This window comes from Gorilla gorilla, chromosome 1 (genome assembly GCF_029281585.2).
Source record: "Gorilla gorilla gorilla isolate KB3781 chromosome 1, NHGRI_mGorGor1-v2.1_pri, whole genome shotgun sequence".
Lineage (NCBI taxonomy): Eukaryota > Metazoa > Chordata > Mammalia > Primates > Hominidae > Gorilla > Gorilla gorilla.
Window position 1 is genome coordinate 94,794,261 of NC_073224.2, and position 16,034 is coordinate 94,810,294.

The 16,034-nt window shown below is 49.3% G+C and overlaps 1 long non-coding RNA gene across 1 annotated transcript; it reads left to right on the forward strand.

Annotated features, from left to right (window-relative positions):
• Positions 1 to 1,214: 1,214 nt before the first annotated feature.
• On the forward strand, positions 1,215 to 3,695 carry LOC134756472 (uncharacterized). Its single transcript, XR_010129180.1, has 2 exons — positions 1,215 to 1,417; positions 3,461 to 3,695. It is a non-coding gene; the product is annotated as an uncharacterized lncRNA (long non-coding RNA).
• The last annotated feature ends 12,339 nt before the right edge of the window (positions 3,696 to 16,034 follow it).

Genomic DNA, 16,034 nt, shown 5'->3' on the forward strand with positions numbered 1-16,034 from the left:
AGCACAACATCCAGGACTTCTTCAAGCAGCTTTCTTTTGTGGGGTTAAACTTTGGAAACACCAAGACTTAAACACCAAGATTTAAACAAAGAACGAGTTTCTCCAAAGCCTAAAGAGCAGAATCATGACCAGGCTATGCTCCACCTGCTGCCGCCTAGGGCAAGACCTGAGACCCGCAGCCCAACCCTTCTGGGCCTCTGCCCTCACCTGTAAAGTGAGGGGGTGTTTCCCAGCCCTCAGACTTGCTGGCTGAGTCTTCTCCAGCTCTATAATACCTCGTCATACTTAGAGCATTTTAATTGCTTGATACTGATGGGAAATATATTTATTTTTTTTCCTGTTAAAAGACTTCCCAACAGTATATTTCAAAAGTAGAGAAAAAATTCCTAACAATTTATCCTTTCATTCTTTTTACATTCATTGATTTATGTGTACATTTATTCATTCAGTAAATATTTATGGAGCCCTGACTGGGGATGGGAGTAAATAACACAAAATCCCTGCCCTCATGAAGCTTATATTCCAGACAGGGAGAGAGAAAAAGAAATACATTACGTGTAATGTGACAGGTGACAATAAAATAAAGCAGGGAAAGATGGGAAGGGAGGGGGTTGAAGTTTACAAGAACAGGTCCGAGAAAGCCATCTGATCAGGGGATATGGAGCAGAAACGGAAGGCAGAGGGATTGAGCGAATCTCAGACCTGGAGGCTGTGGGCAAGCAGACAGTAGGGAGCTAGAGGCCTGAAGGGGCCCCACGGGCACCCCAAGTGAGGCTGGTGGAAGCACCTGCAACCAACCCAGCACCCTGGGCAGGAACAAGGTGCATTCTGCTGTCGCTCGGCATCCAACACAGTTGAGCACAGCTGGGTGATGGTGTGCAGGACTTCTTCCTGCCTGCTTCCTTCCCCACCGTGAAGATGGGTGTTTGATGGAGAAGACCATCTCCAGGGGCTGGGTCTTAGTCCCAGCTCTCCAACTTGGCATTTGTGAGACCTTGGATAAGACCTCTCTGAGCCTGTCTGCCATCTGTAAAAAGGACCACATTCTGTCTGCAAGAAGGGTAGATTCATGAAGATTCAAGTAAAGCAAGGCAAGTAAAAGAGTGTAAAACACTGGCCATTATCACGGTCTAAAGTGAAATTCCTTAACTTGATTTCCCAAACAAGCTCCGCCTTTGGCGTTCCCTGACGATCTTCTGGTCCCCTGGGATATAAGCTTAGGGGCCCTCTGTTTACTCCCTGCTCCCGGGGTCTCCATAACAACTTAATTACCCGGACCTCAGGTCCTTTCCTCCCACAGAGGCACGGTGGGACACAGTGGGCTCTCATGGCCAAATCCCAGCTCTGCCCAGTCTGGCTTATGATCTTGGATAAGACATCGGACTTCTCTGAGCCTCATTTTCCTCCTCTTTAAAAAGTGAGTAATGAATCTTTTTTACAGGGCTGTTTGGGGACATAATGAAACAACGTTATGAAACACAAGGCAAGTAACAGGCATTCAATACTCTTTGTTTTTTAATTGACACATAATTATATAGCTTTTTATTATGAAAACCTTCAATCATACAAAAAAATAGAGAGGAAAGTGTAACAAACTCCACATTCCCATCACTAAGATATGACAATCATCAATATTTTGTTATATTTGCTTCATCTTTTCTTTCTTTCTTTCTTTCTTTTTAAGACAGGGTCTCACTCTGTTGCCCAGGCTGGAGTACAGTGGTGTGATCATAGCTCATTGTAGGCTTGAACTCCTGGGCTCAAGCCATCCTCGTGCCTCAGCCTCCCGAGTAGCTAGGACTATAGGCACGTGCCACTAAACCCAGCTAACTTTGTTATTGTTTACTTTCTGTAGCAATAGAGGCTCCCTGTGTTGCCCAGGCTGGTCTTGAACTTCTGGCCTCAAGTGATCCTCCTGCCTTGGTCTTCCCAGTAGCTGAGACTATAGGCATAAACCCCTGCACCCAGCCTTTCATCTTTTACAAACTTTTTTGTGCAAAAATTTTAAATTAAGGACAGCATGACATTTTACCCAAACACTTTCGTAAGTATCTCTTAAGGAAATTTTTAATATAAACTTAACCTAACAAGATTAATTATGATTCCTTAAAATCAATAACATACAACCCAAATTTAATTTCCCCAATGTTCCCAAAAGTGTCTTGTATAGCTGGGACTTTGAACCAGGATCAATCAGTATCCACACACTGAATTATGTTTTTGTATCTGAAATCTCCCTCTACCTCCTCTCCTTTCCTCTCCACTCCTCTCCTGTCAACTTTTCATTTTGGAATAATTTTAAATTTACAGAAAAGTTGCAAAGTAGGAAAGAGAGTTCCTGCACACCCTTCAAGTAGTTCCCCCTAATATTAACATCTTGCATAACACAGTATTTGTCAAAGCTCAAGAAACCCGTATTAGTGAATTATTGTCAGCTCCAATTAAGCCTCTTTTCATCTAGCATGATTCTCCCTGCCCGACATCTTTCTTTCATGTCTTTGATTTGCTGAAGAAACTGTGTTGGGTTTTTGGTGACACATCACTTTCTGGATTTATCTGATTACCTCCTTCAGGTGTCATTTAATTTATTCCTCTGCCATGGTCTGAATGTTTGTTCCCCCCACCCCCAAATTCTTATTTTAAAACTTACTCCCCAGTGTGATGCTGTTGGGAGGATTAGGCCATGAGGACAGAGCCCTCATGATGGAATTAAAAGAAGCTCCAAGGGCTGGACGTAGTGGCTCACACCTGTAATCCCAGCACTTTGGGAGGCCAAGGCGGGTAGATCACCTGAGGTCAGGTGTTCAAGACTAGCCTGGCCAACATGGTGAAACCCCATCTCTACTAAAAATACAAAAATTAGCCAGGTGTGGTCATGGGTGCCTGCAATCCTAGCTACTTGGGAGGCTGAGGCAGGAGAATCGCTTGAACCCAGGAGGTGGAGGTTGCAGAGAGCCGAGATCGCAGCACTGCACCCCAGCCTGGGCAACAAGAGCAAAATTCGGTCTCAAAACAAAACAAAACAAAACAAAACAAAAACAGAAGCTCCAAGGAGGCCCCTTGCCCCTTCGGCCATGTGAGGGCACAGCAGCAAGGAGTCATCTAGGAAGCAGAAGTGCCCTCACCGGACACTAAACCTGCTGGTGCCTTGATCCTGGAATTACCAGCCTCCAGAACTGTAAGCTATAAGTTTCTGTTGTTTATAAATTACCCAGTCTAGGGTATTTTTGTTATAGTGATACAGACAGGAGACAGGGAAATACTGGGTAGAAGAGGGCAGTTCCCCAGCAAAGGCCCCACCCTCAAGCCTGAAGACCCACAGCCCTAATTGAGGACAGACATTTCTGTTTTTGAGCCCAAAAAGTTGCCTTTTGATCCCCCACGCACCCTGCATCCTGCCCCCGTATAAACCCAAGACCTTAGCGGGAACACACAAGTAGCTTGGCAGTTCCCCCAATAGGGAACATTGGGACTAGCAGACCAGCAACGGCGGAACAATGCGACAGAGAAAGAGAGACCAGGAGGGACGCCTGGATACCGAGGGGAGTTCGTCCGGGGACGGTCGGAGAAGAGTCCAGCCACTGGGCAGCCCGACTCCAGGGGAAGACCACCTTCCCACTGCATCCCCCCATTCTGGCTCCCCATCCATCTCTCGGAGAGCCACCTCTATCACTCAATAAAACCCTGCACTCATACTTCGAGCTTGCGTGTGATCCGATTCTTTCGGGACACTGGGCAAGAGCTGGGGATACAGAAGGCAGAGGGTCCATTGAGCTGATTAACACACAAGCCGTCTTCAGACAGCAAATCTGAAAGAGCCTTGTGACACACGTCTACCTGGGCTTCCGGAGTCACAGACACCCGCCCCTAGACGCTGCTGTGGAGACAGAGCCCAAAAGCAGATGCGCCGGCCTCTGCACGTGTCCCTAGGGGTTGCGGGGCGACTGAGCAGGCGAACCACACCCCTGTCTCGCCTGCTGCCAGGGGAATCAGGGAACTCTCCCTTTTCAATAGTAGTCTGAAGGGCCTAAAACATCCTCTTTCCAGCTTTTGCCTTAAAGTGGAGGTTAGATCTAAAAGCTTGATTAGATTTAGGAGAGACATTTTTGACAAAAGACTTCATTGTGATGCTGTGAACTTGGTGCTCCATATTTTCCGTATTTGTCCTACTCTTTTCAGTGGCTTTTGTCAACCTCACCACCCTAGGATGATGCATTGCAAACACCCCATACATGTTCTGCCTGCCTCCTTGGTCCCCTCCCACCCCCACGCGTCTGTAGTTCCCATGCTGACAGATGAATCTTGCTTTGGTCCTGTCCCTGTAACCACTGTCAGGTTAAACAAGAGTGCCTCCTGGTCAGTAGTCATCAAGCAGGTTTGGTTTTTTCCTGTCAATATCCCCATGAATTTATTTGGTGGGTCTAGTTCTTTTCCTTCTCCTGGACGAAAACTTGGACAGACCCCTTGATTTCTCTGGCAACTCTCAGGTAATAAAAAGTTCTGTGGTCATTTTAAATTAAAACAAGAACAACACAGATTCTGTTGGGTAATTGAAACAACCAGTCCATTTTAATTATCAGAATGTTGAACTTGACTTCAGGTTGCTGCTCCCAGCCTCGTCCTGGCTGAGGCCACTGGTGAGGGGTCATCCACTTCCACCATGGCTAACTTTGGTACCTGCCCCTTCAGAGTTGAGCAGGAGAAAGAGGGGAGGACAAAGGGGGCAGGAAAGGTGTTACTCTGTGGGTAAAGTCATAGGGTCTAGCACTCCTGAGAGGTGCTTAAAGTCTCCTGAGCACTTTTGTGGGTTCTTTGAAGAACTCCCCCTTTTTGCTAGGGATGCCTTGTCACTGTCTCTTCACATGGACTAAAGCTTCTCCATTCCGGCTGGTTGTCCTCCCCTTCCCCAGCCCTTAGAAATCTAGGGGTACCTCTGGCTGATTCTACTGGTATCTCTGCCACTCTAAATGGTCCACTTGGATGGGACTTAAGATGACCCCATTCATGGACATATCTGGTGCACAGAAAATTCCCGTACATGATGTATCCTGACAAAGCTGGAGTGCAGGTTGGTCCTCAGCTAAGTCGTCTTTGCTGAAGAGTAGCTAGCCAGCCCACCTTCTCTCGTTAGGTCTCCCAAATGGGAGTGCGTCACTGGTCCACTGTTACCCCCAAACTGCAAAGAACACGGACTACGTGCCCCAAGAAATTCACTTAAAACTCTTTTCCCTTAGCCCTAAGATAAAGGGCAGGCACATCTCGCCCCAGGGTGGAAGGGGTGGGACTCCAGAAAGCTCTCTCCAGAGGAATCCTCTTCTAACATCCTCTTTCAAAGTTTCCAATTCTCAATTCTTTTACACTCTTAATGTGGTTGAAGAGTTTAAAAGTCTCTAACCAGTTTCTGGACACCTCTTTGGTGAATGTTGCCTGCGGTCTGGCCCATCCTTTGGAATGTGAGATCTGGCATCTCCTGGGGCCTTGGCTGAAAACTCCCACTCTTACACCCCATAATGCTTTGGCAGTTCCCTCCTCCAAGGATGCCTTCCCAGCCACCCTGCCCTTCTTGACACCTTAGACTGTCCTCAAGATCCAGCTCAAGTAAAGTCTTGTCCGATTCCTTAACTGGAGCAACAGTAGCCCTTACTACCATGCATGGCACCGACTACATGTGTCTTTTTTTGCATGTATTTGTATTTTGCATGTATTAGAACAAATCTGATCAGTTCAGTGAAGTTTCTCTCTCTGGAAAAGCAGAGGCTGTTCCTTATTCACCCAGGATTCTCTGCAGCACTTAGCACAGAGTCTGACTCACAATACCTGCTCATTAGGGATGTGCTAAATGAATAAATGAATGAACAAGGAATTAATCTCGGCCATACAAAATTCAAGGTCACATCAGTGCCTTCCCAAACAGGAACGTGACCAAAGTCACAGGCCTTCCTGCAATCCGTATTTGGGGAGCCATTCTCAAACAGTGCTTTTCTCAAGGCTATCCTGCCCACAGACTCACAGTGCAATGCCCACAGACCAGGTGGATCTGGTTGCTGGAACTCAGGAAGTTGAAGCTTGAGAAGTGCAGGCCACTCTTAAGAGAGAATCGCTGCAAGGGCCAACAATCTTGACCCTGCAGTCATCTGTGAGCCCAGGACGTGTCCTGTTCATCTTACGTCGCCAAGGTCTCAGTGAGGATAATGGGCTGTTTCCCCACTTGAAAGGAAGAGACACAGAATTATGCCTAGTTTCTCAACCAGTTATGCAATTAACAGGAAATATGACAACTTGGGGTTTTATTGAGCACAGACAAACAATATTCAGTGTCTGAGGCCTTGATCCTGGGGGGGTTTGGTGGGTGACTTCAGCCCTCCTGACCAGGGAGCTTCATGTGGCTGCCCATGCACCCTCAACAGCCAGGTCGTCTTCCCTACCTCGTCCATCAATGCTTGACTTTCTCAGCCTGTCCCCAACCATCATGAAATCACAAATGGGCACCAAGAAAATGTCTTGGACTATGACTTTCCAAGAAGACAACACAGAAGGAATATTTGCTTTTTGAGAGCATTCTAATATTCCTTATGAACTTATTAGCATTATACCTTTAGGAGTCCTTGGTTGTAAGCAATAGAAATAGAGTTTTTCTAGCTTAGGCAAAGAGGAATTTATTAGGAGGATACTTGGAAGTTCACAGACTCAAAAGAAAACCTGGAAAATCAGGCCATGGGAAGGCAAGAAGCAGGCTGGCTCTGGGCAGCAGGACATTCTCTTTGAAGATACCTTCATGGGAGCTTCTGTTTCAGCCATGCATAGACCCCAGTTGTCTCCATTCAAGACACAAATTTTTAGGAGAGAGTCTGGTTGGTGAGCTTGGGTCCAAAGACCACCTTGTCACCAGGGTCAGATTCTGTGGTTGACAGCTCCACCCTAATCACACCAAGTCGGGAAGGGCCAGTTCCCCCAGTGAAGGGCTGTTGAGCAGACAAAAACAAACAAATAAAAACCAAAAAACAAAACCAGATGTCTACTAAAAACAATTCCACTAATATATTTGAAATATGATTCAATTTTCCAAAGTTCAGTGTATACACAACTCTTTGTTCAACTGAATTTCTCTTTTCCTACTACCTGCTGGAAAGTTTAAAGTTCATAGCAAGCATGTAGGATTTTGATGGTGTCCACGTTGCCTTTGTCTCTCTCCTGGTTCTATTTTATGTTTTTTGTTTGTTTGCTTGTTTGTTTTGTTTTGTTTTTGTTTTTTTAATGTTCCTTTATCTCTAGTTTGCTGCCTTGGTGTATGCTGTGACTTTTTTTTTTCTGGAATAAGGCAGAATATAAATGAGCAGATTATCTGTGACTCTTCAGAAATGTATTATGGTGTAAAGCAAGGTTTGTCTGTGCTGCGAGTTTTCCCACTGGAAGGGCTTGTAGTCTGGAAGCCAACAGTGACAAAGATGTCGTCGTGGCACGGAATCCCTGGAGTTCTCTATTTTTAAAGCTTTCCCAGAGCAATTAGATGCAGACAAGTTGCATCAAACTTTTACTGCATAGTATTCCTATGGCTAGGGGAATGCAATTTGACACATGGTAAGACAGGCCAGTTGAGAGAGAGAGAGAGAGAGAGAATGAACAAGAACAAAGGGAGGTTGGCTGAGGCAACCTGGGGCCGGGCCCTGTTCTGGGGTTATTTTCCACGTGACCTCAGCTGAGCTCTCTCTGGAGGAGCCTGCCTGGCTCTGGAGCACCAAGGAAAATTTGGCAGTGCCTGAGGGAGTTAAAGTGTGGCCAGCAGCAGCAGGTGCCAGGAAACGGCTGGAAAACGCTGGTGAACTTCCCAGAGTCACACAGAAACTTCAGTTATGGTTTGGAGAGGAAAGTCTGGAGTTGGAGAGGAAAGTCTGGGGTTGGAGAGAAAAGTGGGAGGTCTGCCAGCTGCCCTCAGAAGAACCCCAGCTCCACCCTCCAACCTCTGTGATAAGCTGGCTTTTCCCCCCTGAGCCCAGAGGTTAGGAGAGGCCCGAGGGCTGTGCGCTTATCAAGGATGTCTTGGTTGTGGAGATCAGAAACCCACTCAGCCTGGTTCAAAGAGAAGCTAGCTGTGAGAGCGCCCCAGGCAGTCCCACAGATACTCAGTGAAGCTTCATGCTCCTGTCAGGGACCGGGACAGGAAATTCTGGAACTGTGTCAGTCCTCCCAAAGTGCTGGGATTATAGTCCTCTGAGCCCTCAGAGCTCTCTCACTTCTGCTCAGCAGCAGCACAAGGAGCCTCCCCAAGCCGCTCGAGCTCGAGCATCCACGACTCCCCGTCCTCTTCAGACTCCTGAGGGGCTCAGCTCATCTGTCCATGCTGAGCATGTGGACTGACCATATCCACCCCTTGTCCAGTCAGCCGTATAAGGAGGAACAGGCCACGTAGACCCCTAGGCTCATAGGAGGGCTCAATACATGTGGATCCCATTGGGAAGGGTCAACACTGGTTCTTCCTCTAGTGGAAGGGACACTGAGAGGACCCACAAGAGCTTCAGGGTCCAGATTGACTCCTGTCAAGAGCACTGTGGGAGGGATTCCTGCACCCCAGGGCTACTGGGCTCAAGGACTCTGAGGACACGAGGTGTGTTTGGTCACTGAAGAAGAGCAATGCTCTGTGACTTCCGAAGAAACAGACTCAACTTTGCAGGCTGACACCTGCGTAGCTCCTGCTAGGGACCTCTTCCAGCATGACTCTCTTGAGACAGAGCTACCCAAGTTCAAGGAACCATGTGAGCCCTCGGAGGGTTGTTCAACACCGATTTCACATCGAAGTGGTACTTGAATGCAGAAAGTTGTCTACCCACCAGCTTTACTTCTGCCGGGGCCAAACAGGCCTTTGCCAGGAGGCTGCGATGGCTCCTGAGTATCTCTTCCCTGCCTGTGCTCAAGCTGCTCTCACCCCTGCCATGCCTGGACAGGCGTCCTTCCCCAGTCACGACCTGACTGACCTCTCCCACTCCCTTAGGCCTTAGCCAAAGCCCGCCTCCCACAGGAAGGCCCCAGCCCCATCCTCTCCTCCCCCTTCTTCTCCCTTGGGCTTCCACACCTTTGTCTTAGCCTGCCTGGCATCTAGCCGCCTCCCAGCTACTCACGCCTGTGTGTGCTTTCCTCCCTAGCCTGGTTGCTGGAGGACGTCTCTGTGTCCTGTCAGAGCGCGGCCAGGAGAGTAGAGGGGCTGATGGGCTGATGTCGGCTGCCATCAGAGAGCTCCAGTTCTGGTCACACAGAAGGACTTCTGACCCTTCAACAGCCCCTAGAACCCACCAGGGCCCAGTGGCCCCTAGGTCACCCTGCCCCTCTAGCCCTCTCTTCAGCAGTGGAATTCCCCTCTGCCCCCGAAAAACCCTAGCCCTGTGCTGACCCCTCACCTCACAATGGCCACTTCTGTTATGGAGTGGCCATACCCTGCTGTGGCGCATTTTCAGAACAGAAAGGGCCTTCACTGGAACACCCTTGGGGTTACGGCATTCCTGCAGAACGCACTGGCCTATTCTCTGCAGATCTGCAGGAAACAGTCCCCTGGGTACCCAGGGTGAGCCCCACTCCTAACTTCTCTCCTCTCTCTTGAAAAAGAAGGGCCAGTAGCTGGCACTGACCCCAGGCTCTGCTGCGTTTCTTACTCTGAGGAAAGCCAGTCCACATTTTGTTCCTCTGTGAGGCCAGGCCATTGGTCAGGATGGACATGAAGCCGCACAGAGAGAAGGGAGTTTAGTCAGGCGGTGAGGAGCGGAGGCCCCAGGTGGCTCTTCTGCAGGAAACTGCTGTCTGGAGGCATGCAAGGTGGCTTTCCACTGTGGGGCACAAAGCATTGTCCTGTGAATCCCCAGAGCACCTCAAACCTAGCTGGCAGGACAGTCCAGGGGAGATGACAGTCTGGGAGAGAGGACAGTCTGGGGGGAGATGACAGTCTGAGGGACAGGACAGTCTGAGGGAGAGGACAGTCTGGGAGAAGAGGACAGTCCAGGTGGAGAGGACAGGATAGTCTGAGGGAGAGGACAGTCTGAGGGAGAGGACAGTCTGAGGGAGAGGACAGGACAGTCTGAGGGAGAGGACAGTCTTGGGGGAGAGGACAGTCCAGTGTAAGAGGACAGTCCGGGGGGAGAGGAAAGTTCATGGGGAGAGGACAGTCTGTGGGACAAGACAGTCTGGGGGAAGAGGACAGTCCAGAAGGAGAGGACAGGACAGTCTTGAGGGACAGGACAGTCCAGTGTAGGAGGACATTCCAGGGGGAGAGGACAGTCTGAGGGACAGGACAGTCCAGTGTAGGAGGACATTCCAGGGGGAGAGGACAGTCTGAGGGACAGGACAGTCCAGTGTAGGAGGACATTCCAGGGGGAGAGGACAGTCTGAGGGAGAGGACAGTCTGAGGGGGAGAGGACAATCTGCGAAAGAGGACAGTCCAGGGGAGAGGACAGTTCGGGGGGGAGGACAGTCTTGGGGGGAGGGCAGGTGTAGGGGGACAGGACAGTCTGAGGGAGAGGACAGTCTAGGGGAGAGGACAGTCTAGGGGAGAGGGCAGTCTTGGGGAAGAGGACAGTCCAGGGGATAGGACAGTCTGGGGGAGAGGACAGTCCAGGGCGAAAGGACAGCCTGAGCCCAGGTGCTGAGGGGCCTGCCATACTACGGAAGAGTGAAACTGGCTGGTAGATACACTCAGCATCATGAAGCACTTGATGTTGACATTAGCTTTGAATAAACCCAAATGGTTCACCTATCTTGACACTGTCAGGAAAACAGTTCCACTGGAGGGGAGCACTGATTGCAGGCTGGGCTGGTGAGGGTCTTCATACCTGCTCTACCCTGTGCTGTCCCACTAGCAAAGATGGGACCTGCCTGCCCACTCCCAGGGCACACTGAGAACCGAGAGGCCGTGTCATGGGCTGGTATTTTGACTTTGCTGATGGCTTGTCATAGCAGGTGGGTTATAATCATACCCACTTGTGAGGCGTCTCCTGATTTTGTACAAAGTTGGAGTCAAATCTTTCCTCTAGGAATTTAAGAACCTGTATAATTTTTCTTGGTTTTGTCTTCAAAGTTTTTGTTTTTTTTTTTTATCTCTGTGACTCAATATTTGGATGTCTCTCCCTGAGAGAAGCCATTAGGGTAAGATCTAAGAATCAGGCTGGTGCCAACCTTAGAGAGGGGGAGCTGCCTCCACCCCAACAGTCATGGAGACAGAGGCCTGCACCCACAACTCATCTGCCTGTCCCTGGGGCACCACCCCTTGGCTGCCATGGCAGCACAAGCCCTCTCCCCAGCAGGGAGATTTCAAAGAGGGAGGGTCTGGCTTTCCAGCCACAGACCCAGAGCTCCTTCCTCTAGGAGCTCTGCAAAGTTTGGAGGGGAGAGAACCTTCAGGAGGGGAGAGAACCTTCAGGACGGAAGGGAATGAACACACAGGCAAATTGCAGTGTCTTTTCCCTTGCCTGAGGGCTGCCGTGAGAAGGGGTGCACTCAGCCTCCCACTGGCCTAAAAGCCCGAAGCGGGGTGGCTTTGGCTGGCCCGCTGTTTGTGGTTTGTGTACTATTCTCTCCCTCCTGGTTTACCGTTTCTTCTGTTGCTTCAGGCTTCTGCTGTGTCAGCAGTTATCCTCTTTCCCCATTCCTCACCCAACCCAAAGCTTCTCTCCTTTCCTTTGCAGTTCTTTTCACATCTTTCTGTTTTTGTTTTTGTTTTTCCAGTTTCCTGAGGTCTGGGAGCAGACTCTCCCTCTTATTCTCTCTGCGCCAGGGCCTCCCCCCACCACTCCTCTCCTCTCTCCCTTTTCTCCTTCTCCCCCTCTCTCCTCCCGGCTCCCTCTCCCTCCAAGAATATGCCATTTCCCAAAAAGTTCCATTTTCACAGCCATGGTTATTTTCATGCATTTCCCCGTTCTAACATCGCAGAGGAATGTCTGACATCATCTCCACAAGTGAATCCAGCACTTTCCAGCCCCCACCCCTACCTCTCTCCCCTCCTTTCTTTACCAGCTGTTTGCTAGGTTTGGACTTTGATTATCCAAACGTATTTTTTTTTCTTGTTCCAGGGACCCTACTCCACCTTCAACCTCTAGGATGGTGTTGCTCCATAAACATCAGAACTAGACCTCGAAAGACAGCGTCCATTGGTTCCCAAGCTTTTCTGCACATTAGAATCACCTGGGGAAATGTTCACACTCCTATGCCCAGGTCACACCCTCTACCAATTCAGTCAGAATGTCTGGGGGTGGGAGCCACGTACCAGTATTTGTTAAAGGTCCCCAGGTGGTTCCAAAGTGCAGCAAAGTTTGAGAACCACCAAGCTAGGGCTGAAGTGAAGGGGATTCCAGCCTTTAGCCAACTCTGCCCATGGAGCCTGGGGCACACACCTTGCCTTCAGAGCTGCGAAGGAGGGGCCACGAGCATTCTCTCTGGGGTGCCCCTGCCCAGCGCTGGGGGTTCTCCCAGCCACCTAGTGAAGACCTGCTCCAGGGAGGCTGACGGCCCCCTCCCACAGCAAAGGGTGCTGGTTCGAAGCAGGGGCTCCCAGGAGTTCAGTGCCCAGGAGAGCTGTGGACCTGTTGGGGAGCAAGCAGCCGGTTCCGCCTCTTGTCCTGGATGCATCCCCCGAGCCTGGATGGTGGCTGACTTGGCTGAGTGCATGCATCTGATTCCTTAATCAATTCTTTTTTTCTTTTTCTTTTTGCATAGGGTGCGGTAGCTAGTGCAGTGTGACAAATGCCAGTCTATCATGCACATTCCTGGAAGGACAGTGTATATTTGTGGCTTTCTAAATGCTCAATAATTCAACAAAACCTGGATTTCGCCTAAAATGCCCAAACCACCGTGTCCCAAGCACACTATATCCACAGGCCTGATTCAGGCCTCTCAGCTGGGAGTGCAGCCACCCAGGGCAGCAGCAGCAGGGATGGAGGCTATGGATGCTGAAGATGTAACCCCTGTGGACTTCCAAAAATGCAGCACACACACACAATTCTTTCTTTTTCTTTCTTTGTTTCTTTTTTTTTTTTCTTTTAATGGAGACAGAGTCTAGCTAGCTCTGTCGCCCAGGCTGGAGTGCAGTGGCACGATCTCCACTCACTGCAACCTCCGCCTCCCAGGCTCAAGCAATTCTCTTGCCTCCGCCTACCAAGTGGCTGGGATTACAGGCGCGCACCACCAAGCCTGGCTAATTTTTGTATTTTAGTAGAGACGGGGTTCCACCATGTTGGCCAGGCTGGTCTTGAACTCCTGACATCAGGTGATCCTGATATTCCCACCCACCCCGACATCAGCAGCCAGGGGAAGGTTCATCTCTGGCAGGAGTCTGCATCTTCCCATTCTCCAGTCTCACTGACAGGGAACTACACGGGTGTTTCTCAGTCCCCTCTCAGAGTCATCTGGGGGACTTGTTGAAACACAGGGTGCTAGGCCCGGCCTTGGAGTCTGACTCAATGGGTCTGGGTTGGGGCCAGAAAAGTTGCATTTCTAACAAGTTTTGAGGTGCTGCTGCAGTCTCAGGGCCCCGCTTGCAGACTCGCTGGTTTACATCCTCTTTCCAGGCCCATTTCTAAGATGCCACAGACTGAAGCCAGAGGAAAAAGCAATAGGATGAAAAGAAAAGGGGAAGGCCGGGCCCGGTGGCTCACACCTGTAATCCCAGCACTTTGGGAGGCCGAGGCGGATGGATCATGAGGTCAGGAGATCGAGACCATCTTGGCTAACATGGTGAAACCCCGTCGCTACTAAAAATACAAAAAATTAGCAGGGCATGGTGGCGGGCGCCTGTAGTCCCAGCTGCTTGGGAGGCTGAGGCAGGAGAATGGCGTGAACCCCAGATGCAGAGCTTGCAGTGAGCCGAGATCGCGCCACTGCACTCCAGCCTAGGCAACAGAGCGAGACCTCATCTCAAAAAAAAAAAAAAAAAAAAAAAAAGAAAGAAAAGAAAAGGGGAAGTGGAAAACAAATGATGCCTCGTCTTTTAAGGGAAGGCAGGGATCTCTGCTGTTTCCCTTGCAGTCCTGCCTCAGCACTGGGCATCGCGCATACTGCAACTTCTGTGCCTTGTGAATATCTGAATAGGGTGCAGTAGCTAGTGCAGTGTGACAAATGCCAGTCTATCATGCAGACTCCTGGAAGGACAGTGTATATTTGTGGCTTTCTAAATGCTCAATAATTCAACGAAATCCTGATTTAGCCTAAAATGCCCAAACCACCATGTCCCAAGCACACTATATCCACAGCACTATTGGAGGAAAAAAATCGAATTCAAGACATTAGTAGGGTTCCTGCTCTTCTGGAGCTCACTGTCCCACAGGGATGATAAATGTTTAACTGGTAATCGCAAAGGCGATGGGAGTTAGGAAGGGATAAGTACAAGATGCTGCTATGGCAACAAAAACAATCTTTCTATGAGTGGTCTTTTCCTTCCTTGGACTGTTTGAGCCCTGCTGACTTGTACCAGATGATAAATCCTGGGAAGATGGAATCGGCCCCAACCGTGCTGCTACTTGCAATGTGCTTCTAGTTGTGCTCCCCTGGGTGGTGACCTGTAGAGTCATTTAAAACAAGAGATTAAGTGTTTCAGCATCTTTTCTGCTCATATTGTCTAAATTAAGATGAATTTCCCGTTCCCCCTAGCTGGCGATTTGATGGAGACAGCCTAGTTGGATGTGTGGGGGTTGCTGTAATTCCGTCTTCCTAAAGGTTGCCAGGCGGAAGGGGACAACATGTCGATCTCATGTGAACGAGTGGCTTAGCAGAGAAGAATTCCAGCAACTCCAGGAAACCAGAGACAATATGGCGAAATGGATCATTTGATGTCCTGGGGCCAGCAGCCAAGTGAGTGGGTGAGATCTGTGCCCATGGCAAAGATGCTGGCCATGAACCTCCCACCCCCAAACTCTCCTGAGAGTAGCTTGTGTCCAACTGAACTTTCTTTTTCAGGCTGACCAGAAATCTTACCCTTGCCTGGAAATGATCTTTACTCTTCTGTGGGGACAGAAGGGTGACCACATAGTCCCATGGAAGAGACATAACTCATGTCTCTAGACATGTGAAGGACATGTCAAGGATGTTGTCTAGTTCATCTGTATGGTTTCCTACAGCTCCAAGGTAGATGTTGGAGCTTCGCACAACACTTAGAACTAGTGGCAAATGTTTAAATTCCAGGGCCATTGCCTCTAGCCCACTATGAAGAAATGCAGCCCAAGAATCGAAGCTCCATTGGGTGCTCAGGAAATGGAGATAACCTCGGAGGCTTCAGAAGTCAAGCAGGACACCTAGGGAAGGAGCATCTGAGATGGCTTTTGAGGTTCTCAGTTCTTCCTTTGTACCCAGTTGATGTTTGCAGAAATATGGGCTGTACTGTATACAATTGGCAACAGTATTTTCTGTTAGCCTTGCAAGGTCCCCCTTCCAAATAGATACAGCTTTTAGGACTGACACTGCTGCACTCAATCTTACAAGATGATCCATTTATTAATATGGTGTGTTGTATTTATTTTAAAGATATATCCTTCACTTCTGAAACAAACCATTTCAATTTTGGGTCTGCAGATTAGTGATCTCTTACACAAGCATCTCTATTTCATAGTCCAGCATCCACATCAGCAGTTAATTCTGCAGTGAAAACTTTCTATAGAACTTGTGATCACAGGGAAAACAGTGGATACATCCTGGGATGGAGCTGGACGCCACACTTGGGTGGGCTTTTGGATATGAGTAGAGTAGGAGAGTTGGGAGAGCCTAGGATCTTCAATTATGGAGGAGCCAGCTTGCATCCACCCCACTGGGTAACTCGTCCAAGATGGGGACTACAAGGACTGAGGTCTAGAAGAATTGGTGCAGCAGCCCAGCATGGGCTCTGCATGCAGCCAGCATCGAGTGTATGCCTTCTGAGTCATTCATAGAAAACCCTCGAGTACTGCTGGACCTTGCCTCTTAGCGACTCTCCCTCTTTCCTGAACATGCCTCAATACCCTGGTTGCCTGTGTTGTGTGGCTTGGTTTCTTCCTCACTCATTTGTCTCTTTATGACTTCAAAGGATGAACGAC